Consider the following 12,264-nt stretch of genomic DNA (forward strand, 5'->3'; position numbering starts at 1 on the left):
TGTGCCTGCTGACTTCCTGCAGAGGTCTGTGGGCTCGTGTAAGTAATCTAATGGAAAACTTCAGAAGGAAGGCAGCCCACGGGAGCCTGGCCTTGCCCGCCAGAAAGCAGGTTATAAAATGTTACCCATGTAAGCGGTGGCTGGGGGTAGTCAGGATGCCTAGTACAACCCCGAGAAGTAAGGCTGCCCTGGGATCCCAGGGGAAACGCTGGGCTGGGTGGGTGAGCGCTCTCCAGGGAGTAGATCCCTCCCGGCCACCCCCAGCTCCTAGTCTCTTGGGTGTGGTAGCTCCAAGTTTTCAAAGCCCAGTTGCCGAGCCCGGTGGTTTCCGATGCATCCTGCCCTCCCTCCTGCTGCACATGCAGCTTGCATTCCTGGGGAGTAAGGGGAGAAGATTTCCGGCCGGCACAGGGAAAGCCAGGCAGGGTGTCCCCTGAGGCGGCGCAGCAGGAGGACCACCGAGTGTGGCCCATATGCCCTGCATCCGGCCCTCTCCCTGCCTTGTCCTCAGCTGAGGCCTGAGGTGAATCGTAGGCTGGGCTGATTCCCCACCCCTGGCCTCAGGGCGGTTCCTCCTGGGTCCAACTGCCCCAGTCCAGGCCATCTGGGAGGCAGCCTGGGCGGGGACAGAGGGAGGGAGGACGTGTGTGGAGCCACTGTCCAGCCCCCGAGACACAAACATTTCCTTATGTGGTGGCTCTGAGTGCCCGGGCGACACCCTAGAGGCTGCTGGGGAGGGCCAGAGCCAGACACACCCTGGGTGATCGCAGAAACAGAGCCCCTGCCCAACAGGATCTTGGCCTCATCTTGTGGAGGAAAGGACCCCCACCCGGCTCTTTGTCCCCTGGAGTGGCCCACAGTCCCCTAGGAGGAAGTGGTCACTGCTTCTCTACGGGATGTTTCCCCAAATTCCCCCTGTGTTTGCAGGAGAACCTGTGAGATTAGAGGTACAGCAGAGACTCCAGCCCCGGGACAGGAAGGGGCGAAGGGTGGGGCTGGCAGGCCCCTAGCCTCGGTGTGCCTCCTGCACCGCCCCCCACTCAGCACCAGGCACGGCGCTACTCCCTTTGTTTCCGGCAGGCTTTGGGAGCTATATTTGGCTGTGGGGGGATAACAGGGTGACTCATGGGAGGGACGGCCGGGGTGGGAAGTGGAGGAGCTGTGTTTCTGGAAATTCGGCTCCCTCTGTTCCCAGGCCTGCCGCAGGTGCTAGCCCTCCATGAGCGCTGAAAGCAAAACAGCCAACAACGCTAGGGCTCCCGCCTGTAATCCCAGCACTTTGGGAGGCTGAGGGGGGCAGATTGCTTGAGCCCAGGAGTTTGAGACCAACCTGGCCAGCACGGTGAGACCCCGTCTCTACAGAAAAAAATTAGCCAGGTGTGACGGTGCATGCCTGTGGTCCCAGCTACTCTGGATGCTGAGGCAGGAGAATCACCTGAGCCTAGAAGTTCAAGGCTGGAGAGAGCCGAGATCACGCCATTACACTCCAGCCTGGGCAACAAAATAAGACCCTATCTCAAAAAAGAGAAAAGAAAAAGAAATGGACAGACCCAGCATAGCTGCCTCCCACAGCAAAGCAAGGCTCCATGGTCCCTGCACTCGCTCTCGGGGTATAGGACATTGACATCAGGGGGCACCCCAGCTGTCCAGAGCCTGGTTAGCACACCCCAGCCCTGACCCCCTGGGATGTCTACTCAGACCCCCGAGCTGCCCTAGCTTCTCAGGCCAGTGTCATTTCTCCAAGGTGACAGCCTTTAAAGGAGATTTGAATGTCTGACAGGGCGTGTTCCCCATGGGATATGTATTTTATTGTTGTTTTATGGCCTTTTTTTTTTTTTTTTGAGACAGAGTCTCTGTCACCCAGGCTGAAGTGCAATGGAGCAATCTCGGCTCACTGCAACCTCTGCTTCCTGGGTTCAAGCGATTGTCCGGCCTCGGCTTCCCGAGTAGCTGGGATTACAAGCACCTGCCACCACACTGGCTAATTTTTGTTTTTGTGTTGTTGCTGTTTTTTGAGATACACCTGGCTAATTTCTGTTTTTGTTGTTGTTGTTTTTTTGAGACGGAGTTTTGCTCTTGTTAGCCAGGCTGGAGTGCAATGGCACAATCGCGGCTCACCATAACCTCCACTTTCCAGGTTCAAGCGATTCTCCTGCCTCAGCCTCCCGAGTAGCTGGGATTACAGGCACATGCCACCACACCCAGCTAATTTTGTATTTTTAGTAGAGATGGTGTTTCTCCATGTTGGTCAGGCTGGTCTCCACCACCTGACTTCAGGTGATCCGCCCGCCTTGGCCTCCCAAAGTGCTGAGATTACAGGCGTGAGCCACTGCGCCTGGCATTTTTGTATTTTTAGTAGAAATGGGGTTTCGCCATGTTGGCTGGGCTGGTCTCGAACTCCTGACCTCAGGTGATCCGCCTGCCTTGGCCTCCCAAAGTGTTGGGATTACAGGCGTGAGCCACCTGCTCCTGGCCAGGATATTTTTTAAATGGGGCTCCAGTAAGAAATATGCTCACTCCAGTGCATCTTGAATTGGTCTGATTTCAGGGAATATACGTTGAGGCTGACTCCGAAAGTTAACCCTGGTCCAGAAGGCCTTGGCATGCCAGCATCACCAGCACCACCCCCACTGGGCTGAGGGGAAGAGCCTGCTGGGCCTGGCTGCCAGCTGGCCCTGTGACTCCTATCTTTTCTCCCACAGCCCCTTGATGCTCGGCTCCCCAGGGTCCGTCCTTGGTCCCTCGGTCAAGGGACATCCATCTCTAAATTGCCTTCCTCCCTTGGTCAAGGGACATGCATCTCTAAACTGCCTTCCTCCCAGCCACTACCCTTACCACCTGACACTAGGTAAGTCACCTCCTGCCTCAGAGCTCCCATTGGCCCCAGCCCAACTTGCCCCATCCTGATTCAGTGGGAATGGGTAGGATTCAAGCCCCCTAGTTCCAGACCCAGTCTTCTGCGGTACACTAGGATCCCAGAGCTGCAGTAGAGAATCCAGTTAATACATCAGTGCACAGACTCTTCAGTTTTAAGATTCTCTTTCCATACTGGGAGAGGTCTCAGGAATCTGTAGAAGGTAGATGGGGAAATGGACACTCAGAAGCATCAGACGCCTCACAATCCAGATGCTGATAAAATGGCCAAACCTTGGTGTTCAAAGGGATCTTAGTGGTCATCTCATTCAACCCAACTACCCAAAGCAGAAATCTCTTCTACTGCTTCCTTGATTGCTTCCAGCGGCAGGGAACTCACTACCTTGATATGGTTTTGTTTCTTGTTTTTGAGATAGGGTCTCTCTTTGTCACCCAGGCTGGATTGCAGTGGCATGATCATGGCTCACTGCAGCCTCGACTTCCTGGGCTTGAGTGATCCTACCGCCTCAATCCACTCCCCCTCAAAGTAGCTGGGACCATAGGTATGTGCCACCATGCCTGACTGATTTCTGTATTTTTAGCAGAGGCAGGGTTTTGCCACATTGCCCAGGCCAGTCTCGAACTCCTAGGCTCAAGTGATCCTTCTGCCTTGGCCTCCCAAAGTGCTGGGATTACGGGCATGAGCCACCACGCCCGGCAGGTGTGTTCTGTCTTATACTTAAAGGAATTAAAATTTTCCTCCTTTAGCGTCTGTCCTCGTGGTCCTTGTTCTGACTGTGTGTTCTGTGAAAGCAGAGTTACAGGGTGGTTTGCTCCCCGGTGCATCCCATCACCTCACACAAAGCTGGGATGTAGCGATGTTCAATGGATATGCTGCCGGAATGATTGATGAAGCAATACTGAATGTTAGCCATGGTGCCGCCTTGCAGTCATCTACTCTAGGCTACACAGCACCAGCTTTTCACACCATCCCACATATGACAGGGTTTCCAGAACATTCTTCATCCTTCCCACGCCTCTACCACATGCAGTTTGCAAAGTTCTTTTAAGCAGTGGGCCTCTGCAGTGAACTCAGTTTTCCAGGGCTGTCCTGAATGGCACAGAAGTGGAGTGGGGCATGCCACCCCTCGGGGTGCACTCCATGCTGCTGTCCGCACAGCCTGCCTTGCGAGGGGTTATTTCAGCATCACGCCATGGGTGCATCTCTCTGAGCCCCAGGCTGGTCCTTTGTGCAGCAGAGATGCAACTTTAACTTCCAGAGTTTTAGCAAAGCATGGGGCTCCTTGCTTTGTATGGCAATGGTACCACACCCTGGAAGAGGGCAGCCCCAGGCCCACCTAGGTGGAACCTGTTCAAGGGGCCAACAGTCTCGTTGTGGGGCAAGAAGATGCCAGAGTGTGCCCCTTGCTTTGTTTCCTCAGTGAGCAAGACCTGGCATTGGGGGTCTCCCAGTCCCCAAGCTGAGAGACCCATAACCAGGTCATCAGCAGTTGTCTGACTGTGGGTGGAGGAGCCCCTGGGCCCCAGGGCTTCCAGGCGCTGTGGCTCAGCTTTGCCGGTCCACAGAGCCACACAGGCATGGGGTAGTTGTGAACACACAGTTCTGGGTTAAGAAGTGTTTGCTGACTGACTCCCGAGGGCTAGGAGGTGGGGAACTGCCGGAGGCTGGTGGCTGGCAGACCACCATATGGCACCTGGGACGCTGGGTCCTCCTGGTCTCCTCTGCCGTGAGGGGCCAGGTCAAACTCATCCCTCTCACCCCAGGCCACAGGTTGCAGGTCTTTTTTTTTTTTTTTGAGATGGAGTTTCACTCTTGTTGCCCAGGCTGGAGTGGCAGTGGTGCGATCTTGGCTCACTGCAACCTCCACCTCCCGGGTTCAAGCGATTCTCCTGCCTCAGCCTCCCAAGTAGCTGGAATTATAGGTGCCTGCCACCACGCCTGGCTAATTTTTGTAGTTTTAGTAGAGACGGGGTTTCACCATGTTGGCCAGGCTGGTCTTGAACTCCTGACCTCAGTTTACCCACCCGCCTTGGCTTTCCAAAGTGCTGGAATTACAGGCGTGAGCCATCGCGCCTGGCCACACAGGTTGCAGATCTGATGAAGGGCAGGGAGGAGGCTCTGGCTAAGACCAGGCTCGATCTGAACTTGTAGTCCAAAGGCAGAAGGAGTGAGATCCAGACTATCCCAGGAAGGAACTGGGGCCTCTGGAAAACCAGAGAGGTTTTCCTCCCCTGAAGGGGTTTTGTGGCAACGTCCCTCAACAGAACAACCTGGTGGCCACAGAGGCTCAGGCAGGGTTGGGTGGGGGGGAATGGGCGGGGATGGGGGGGTCAGGGCCATTGCTCCCTGCTGAGTCCCACTGGGGATCATTGTGACAGAGAGGAAACCCCTGTCGGTGCAGGGAAGCCAAAGGAAGATAAAATTTGCCCCACCCTGAAAAGGAAAGGAAGACTCGGGAGAGAGGCCCCAGAGGGGGAGGCTTTACTGCCCAAAGGCTCTCAAGGCCTGTCAGGTCAGCAGACACCAGCTGTGTCCCAGCAGAAGGTGGCCGGCTGAGCCCAGCTCCAGGAGGACACCAGCTCAGCTCCCACACCACAAAGGCCGGTCGGGCCTGAGAAAGCGCCTGCCCAGATGTGCCAAGGAGAGTTGGCCGCACACCCAGACCTGCACTGCTGACTCCAAGCAGAGGCTGCGCCCACCTCGCCCTCCTTTCTGCAGGAAGTGTGGCTTTGCAGCAGTGGCTGGTCTGAGGAACTGCCTCCTAGGCCAAGCCCTCTGGCTACCTCCCCAGGCCTCAGGGATCCCCCTGGAACACACCTGCAGTCCCGCCCAAGGCAGGCTGTGTGTTCTGAAAGAGCCGTGGGGTCCCAGGACACAGCCGGCCGGTGCTCACTGGCTGGAGAGCCTGGGGCAGGTCACTCTGCCAGCCGGCCCCCAGTGCTCGGTCCCAGCTCTGCCAGCCAGCATGTAATTTTTCTGCCTGTGAGAGCATGGGCCATCTGAGCCGGCTGAGCTGAGTGGGCAGGACCAGAGGTCAGGACCAGAGCCTGGGTGCGAAATGCAAACATGGCCCCATATGCAAATCACTCAGTTGTTTGTTCCTTCTCTACTGACAAGGGCCAGCCACACCCAGATGCCGAAAAGAGCGCCCAAGGCCTGGTCCCTGGGTGTGCTCAAGAGAGGAGTGGGCTGGGCACCTGATGGAGCACAGCAGTGCTCACCTCTGGAGCAGGACCCAGCTGAGCAGACGGCCCTCTCTCCTCGCAGCCGCGAGCCCTTGGTCCCTGCCCGAGGGAATTCATAGCATTCGGCCTTCCCTGAAATCACTCCTGTCCCAAGTGGAGTCATCCCACAGACCATCAGTGATGTCTGTTTCCCCAGGCTCAGGGCAGACTTTCAGTCTGGGGCTGAGGTGGCCCTGTGTGTCTAGGGGCTGATGTGGGCCGACCTTTGAGGAGCTGGCTGGGAACCCCTCCCCCCCCTTCATAACAGGGACCACTGCAGGGTGGTAAGCCAGGCCCACATAGCTTTTTTTTTTTTTTGCCCGGCTAATTTTTTGTATTTTTAGTAGAGACAGGGTTTAATCATGTTGGCCAGGCTGGTCTTGAACTCCTGACCTCAGGTGATCCACCTGCCTAGGCCCCCTAAAGTGCAGGGATTACAGCCGTGAGCCACTGCACCGGCCATCCAGATAGCTTTTTCTTGCCTGAAAGGTCCTGGGCCAGGAGGGAGCTAAGCTTGGGACCCTGCCTCAAAGGATGCTGGGCAGGGTAAGGCCAGCACTGGGTGGGTAGCAGTCCCCTGAGGCTGCGGGTGGCAGACAGCTGGGCCACGGGGGCCCTGGGGAGTCCCAGATGTTGTCTCTTTCAGCTCACTGCTTCTCAGAATGTGAGGGGGAGACTGGGGAGGCCACAAGGAGGAGCCGAGGGGCCCCCACAGGGGTTTACTGAGGAGCAGACAGTGCGGGCAGTGGGCCATCTGTCCCCGGGCTGGGCCAGGGAGGGGCTTCCCAGTATCAGCAGGCAGGGCCGCCCTCAGGCCCAGCTCCCCCAGGAGTGCATGGCAGGGGCACCTGGCTCAGGGCTGAATGGAATGAGATGGGTCCAGAGCACCCCGGCACACAGTGAGGCTCAGGTGAACCTGGGAATGTTCAGGGAGAGGGACAGGAGAAGCAGGAGGCCTGAAAGGGAGGGTCCTGGCCTGAGGGCAGATCCGGAGGGAGGGCCCACCTGCAAGCTGCTTCCCTCCTGCCTGCTGGAGGCGCCCAAATCACCCTAGCCCGGGCCCCACCCAACAGTCTGGAAGCCCTTTCTCTTTCCATACTGGGGGAGGTCTGAAAGCCCTGGGCAGGGATCGACGTTCTGATTTCACGGCAGACCTTGTTTTCCACCAAAATCAATGAGCCCTGGTTCTGGAGGGTCCTTGAAATCTCCCCTAAGAGCTTGGTCAGAGCCTCGGCAGAAGGAGGCGTGGGGGGAGGAGCCTCAGATCTGGGAGGCCGGGTCTAGAAGGTCTGGCCCATCCTTGGGACCCTAGAACCTGGTCCCTGAAAGGCATGGCCCTTCCTGAGGCACTGACTGGGGACTGAAGCCCCCACAGAGCTCTCACTTCCAAGGCCCCCAACCCTGGGCCACTAGGGAATCCCTGCTCCCTCCTCTTCCCCACCCATCCTCTTAGGCTCCTCCTCCTCCCATCCCCCAGGGAAAAGAGGGCCCGCCTCCCCCCCCCCCCCCGCCCCGACGCCAGGGCATCCTATTTCCTGCCTCTCACCGGCAAACAGCTCCCAATCCCAGTCCTCAGTGAAGAAACAGAGGTGTGTCTGACCCCTCCCGGCCAGGCTCCACCACTGTGCTGGCCCTTGACTCCATTTGTCCCTCCTGTTGGCTTCTTCCAGGTTCCTCTTGTGTTCACACTGGGTACTCTAGCCCACCTCCCTCCTGCTTCCCTGACTTCACAGCCTCCATATATGTATGTATATATATATATATATATATTTTTTTTTTTTTTTTTTCTTCTTCTTCCAGATGGAGTTTTGCTCTGTCACCTAGGCTGGAGTGCGGTGGCGAGATCTCGGCTCACTGCAACCTCCGCTTCCCGGGTTCAAGCGATTCTCCTGCCTCAGCCTCCAAGTAGCTGGGATTACAGGCGCCCACCACCACACCTGACTAACTTTTTAATATTTTTAGTAGAGATGGGTTTCGCCATGTTGGCCAGGCTGGTCTCAAACTCCTGACCTCAAGTGATCCGCCCGCCTCGGCCTCCCAAAATGCTGGGATTACAGGCCTGAGCCACCAAGTCTGGCCCCGCAGCCTCCTTCTTGAAAGAGATGTCCACATCCCATCTGCATCTCCTCCTCCCTTCCTCATTCCTCAGCAGCTGGCCTCCCGCCGCTGCCCCCAGGATCTTCTGTAGCGTCCGCTCCAGCCAACCCCACCTACCTGGCTCCACGTCCATGTCTTTTGAGTCCTCCTGTTCGCCGCCGCATGGGTGCCGTTTCTCCGGGCCTGCCTCTCTGCCCTCCTGTCCTCACCGCAGGCCCTTCTTTCTACCTGAGCCTTAGGCAGGCACTCTCCCTCTGAGAGCAGAAGTGGGGAGGCTGGGAACAAGGGCTGGCATAGGGCACCCTGGGTGCAAAGAGGCCTCACTGTACCAGCTGGATGGCCTTGGTTTCCTCAGGTGTAAAGTGAGGTTGGTAACGTGGAATTGGCCTCTGGGTCCTGTGAGGACTTACGGGCACACATCCAGGCAGCTGCTGCACACCCAGGGGGCCGAGATTTGCCCAATGGACTCTGGCACCAGTGCTTTCAGCCACAGTGAGAGGTTTGCAGAGGACTTCATAGGTCTGCAGGCATTTGGGCTGATCTGGGAGTCCCAGTGACCAAAGCAGCCACACACATTCCCACACAGCTGAGCGCATTACTCTTCTGAGCAAGGGGCGGGCACGTTCTGAGGGCCTCGACCATTTGCACGGAACACCGTGTTCTGTCTGCTGCCACTGGTCCCAAGGAGAACGAATCCCCTCAACCCTACCCCACCCTGGGCATCTCCACCCAGAGCCCTGGGACGTGAGGGCTGGGAGCTGGCAGCAGATGGGTTAACTCCTGGCCTGGCTCCAGAAGGGATGGCCCGTCAGCCTGCAAACCCCTCTGGACTCCTGGCAGCCCTCCCCTCACAAACGGCCCCTCTACCCTCCGACTGAAGGGCACAGGGGCTCCCCCAGGTGGCCAAATGCACGAAGGCCAGAAACCGGGGAGTCCCGCAAAGACTCACTGCAAACAGCTCGCCCTTTCCGCCCCATAAATACAGCTCCCTGGTCGGACCAGGTGTTCTGACTTGGGATTTGGAAAATCAGGCCACCTGTATGTGGATTTGCGTCTGTAGGAAGCCAGCGGCTTTGCAGCCCAGGTGTCGTAAAGTATTCTTAGCAGTCTGCGGGGGAACTGCTTGCAGCCATTCCAAAGCTGCAGCAGGGTTTAGAATGACACACTCTGCCATGTGTCATGGGTCACAGGACACAGAGATATGGGGACAGGAAACAGCCCAGAGGCCCAGCTCGAAGCCAGAAATGCACCAGTAACCACCATCATGTATTACATGCCTCTGTGTGCCTGTCACCGTGCTCAAGGCTTTCCGTTCCTCGTCGTCATTTACTTCTCACAACAGCCTAGGAGTTAGGCACTCTTACATGTCTGCCTCCCAGCTCTTTGCTCTTTTTTTTTTTTTCTGAGATGGAGTCTCGCTGTGTCGCCCAGGTTGGAGTGCAGTGGTGCGATCTCGGCTCACTGCAAGCTCTGCTTCCTGGGTTCACGCCATTCTCCTGCCTCAGCCTCCCGAGTAGCTGGGACTACAGGCACCCACCATCATGCCTGGCTAATTTTTTTTGTATTTTTAGTAGAGACGGGGTTTCACTGTGTTAGCCAGGAAGGTCTCGATCTCCTGACCTCGTGATCCGCCCGCTTTGGCCTCCCAAAGTGCTGGGATTACAGGCGCGAGCCACCATGCCCGGCCTTTAGCTCTTTGCTCTTATGCAAGCCTGCCTGTGCACAGGAAGATGACCTGGCCAAGTAACTAGAGAGCCATGAGTATACTCGTGAGATGCTCATCAATGAGGATGTGCAACACCTTCATACCCCAGAAGCGTGCACAGCAGGTGCTCCGCAAATGCAACTGGAACACAGGGAATGCATACACATGGGAAACAGGAAGGGAGGGGCTGGGTGTGGTGGCTCACGCCTGTAATCCCAGCACTTTGGGAGGCCGAGGCAGGCGGATCACGAGGTCAGGAGATCGAGACCACGGTGAAACCCCGTCTCTACCAAAAATACAAAAAAATTAGCCGGGCGTGGTGGCGGGCGCCTGTAGTCCCAGCTACTCGGAGAGGCTGAGGCAGGAGAATGGCGTGAACCCGGGAGGCGGAGCTTGCAGTGAGCCAAGATTGCGCCACTGCACTCCAGCCTGGGTGACAGAGCGAGACTCCGTCTCAAAAAAAAAAAAAAAGAGAAACAGGAAGGGAGGACCCAGCTTCCCCCACAAACAGCACACACAGGCACCCAGGGGCCCTGATACCTGCCAACAGCAAGATGTGTACAAGACTCAGGGTTTGGGTACTGGTCCTTCTAGACCACGGGCACCTAGACACCACTGAGTGAACCAAGATCCAGAAAGTTCCAGTGACAGGTTGTGGCCCACTCTCGGCTTACTGGCAGGCTGAGCTCCAGCATTCTCAGACCCAGACAGGTTCCTGGTGACAGCCATGCACAAGCAGGGGACACATCCATGAATGTGGGTTCAGTCACACACGGCTCCACCCACATATACATCTTCCAAAGACAAAACCTGCTGCCACCATCTGTGCAGACACAGTTGAACACTTGGCCTCTTGGGCACACAGTTCAGCTCACAATGACAAGCACACACACAGACACACACAGAGAGACACAGACACACCCACACACAATACACACAGACACACACACACACATGAAAGGGGGTCTCAGAGAGATGGGGAAGAAAGGAGCAGCTGGCTCAGGAGCTGAAAATCCCTGCAGTCCCACAGACACGCAGGGCCTAAGCCCTGTGCTCCAGCCCCTGGGCTGCAGACTCTGTCCTCAGGTGGCTGCCACCCACCTTCTAGGGCCCTGCCTGCTTTCTGCCTTCTGTCCTTCCATTTTATTTATTTATTTATTTATTTATTATTATTTTTTGAGACAGAGTCTTGCTCTGTCACCCAGGCTGGAGTGCAATGGTGAGATCTCAGCTCACTGCAACCTCCGCCTCCCGGGTTCAAGCAATCCTCCTGCCTCAGCTTCCCAAGTAGCTGGGACTACAGGCATGCGCCACCGCACCTGGCTACTTTTTTTGTATTTTGAGTACAGACAGGGTTTCGCCATGTTGGCCAGGCTGGTCTCGAACTCCAGACCTCAGATGATCTGCCCCCCCTTGGCTTCCCGAAGTGCTGGGATTACAGGCGTGAGCCACTGTGCCCAGCCTGCCCTCCCATTTTAGTTAGTTACTATTATTATTATTTATTTTATTTATTTATTTTTTTAGATGGAGTCTTGCTCTGTCGCCCAGGATGGAGTGCAGTGGCGCAGTCTCAGCTCACTGCAAACTCCGCCTCCCGGGTTCACGCCATTCTCCTGTCTCAGCCTCCCGAGTAGCTGGGACTACAGGCGCCCGCCACTACGCCCGGCTAATTTTTTGTATTTTTAGTAGAGACGGGGTTTCACCGTGTTACCCAGGATGGTCTCGATCTCTTGACCTCGTGATCTGCCGGCCTCGGCCTCCCAAAGTGCTGGGATTACAGGCGTGAGCCACCACGCCCAGCCAATATTATTATTTTTGAGACAAGCTCTCTGTCACCCAGGCTGGAGTGCAGTGGCGCCATCACAGCTCATGGCTCACAGCTGCCTCAGCCTCCTAGGCTCCAGTGATCCTCTCACCTCAGCCTCCCAATTAGTTGGGACTGCAGGAGTCAGCCACCACACCTGGCCACCTGACTAATTAAAACTTTTCTTTTTGTAGAAATTGTGGGGGGAGGGGTCTCACTATGTTCCCTAGGCTGCTCTTGAACTCCTGGGCTCAAGCGATCCCCCTGCCTCAGCCTCCCAAAGCAAAGCGCTGGGATGACAGGCATGAGCTACCTTGTCTGGCCACCTTCCTGTTTTAAGCGCTAAGCCGAGGCCTGAAATGCCCCTGATGACCACCAGAGGGCGGATGAGCATCAAATAATCCCTTCAGCCAGCCTCCTTCCAAAACCCTCCTCATTCATTCATTCTGAAACATGTATTAAGCACCCGTTTGTGCCAGGTCCTGGGACACAGAGAAGAAAGGTGGGGGAAAGTAGGGGAGAGGCGATTAAGACAAGGGAAGAGGTGTGTGCCTAAAGT

This window comes from Nomascus leucogenys, chromosome 22a, assembly GCF_006542625.1.
Source record: "Nomascus leucogenys isolate Asia chromosome 22a, Asia_NLE_v1, whole genome shotgun sequence".
Classification (NCBI taxonomy): domain Eukaryota; kingdom Metazoa; phylum Chordata; class Mammalia; order Primates; family Hylobatidae; genus Nomascus; species Nomascus leucogenys.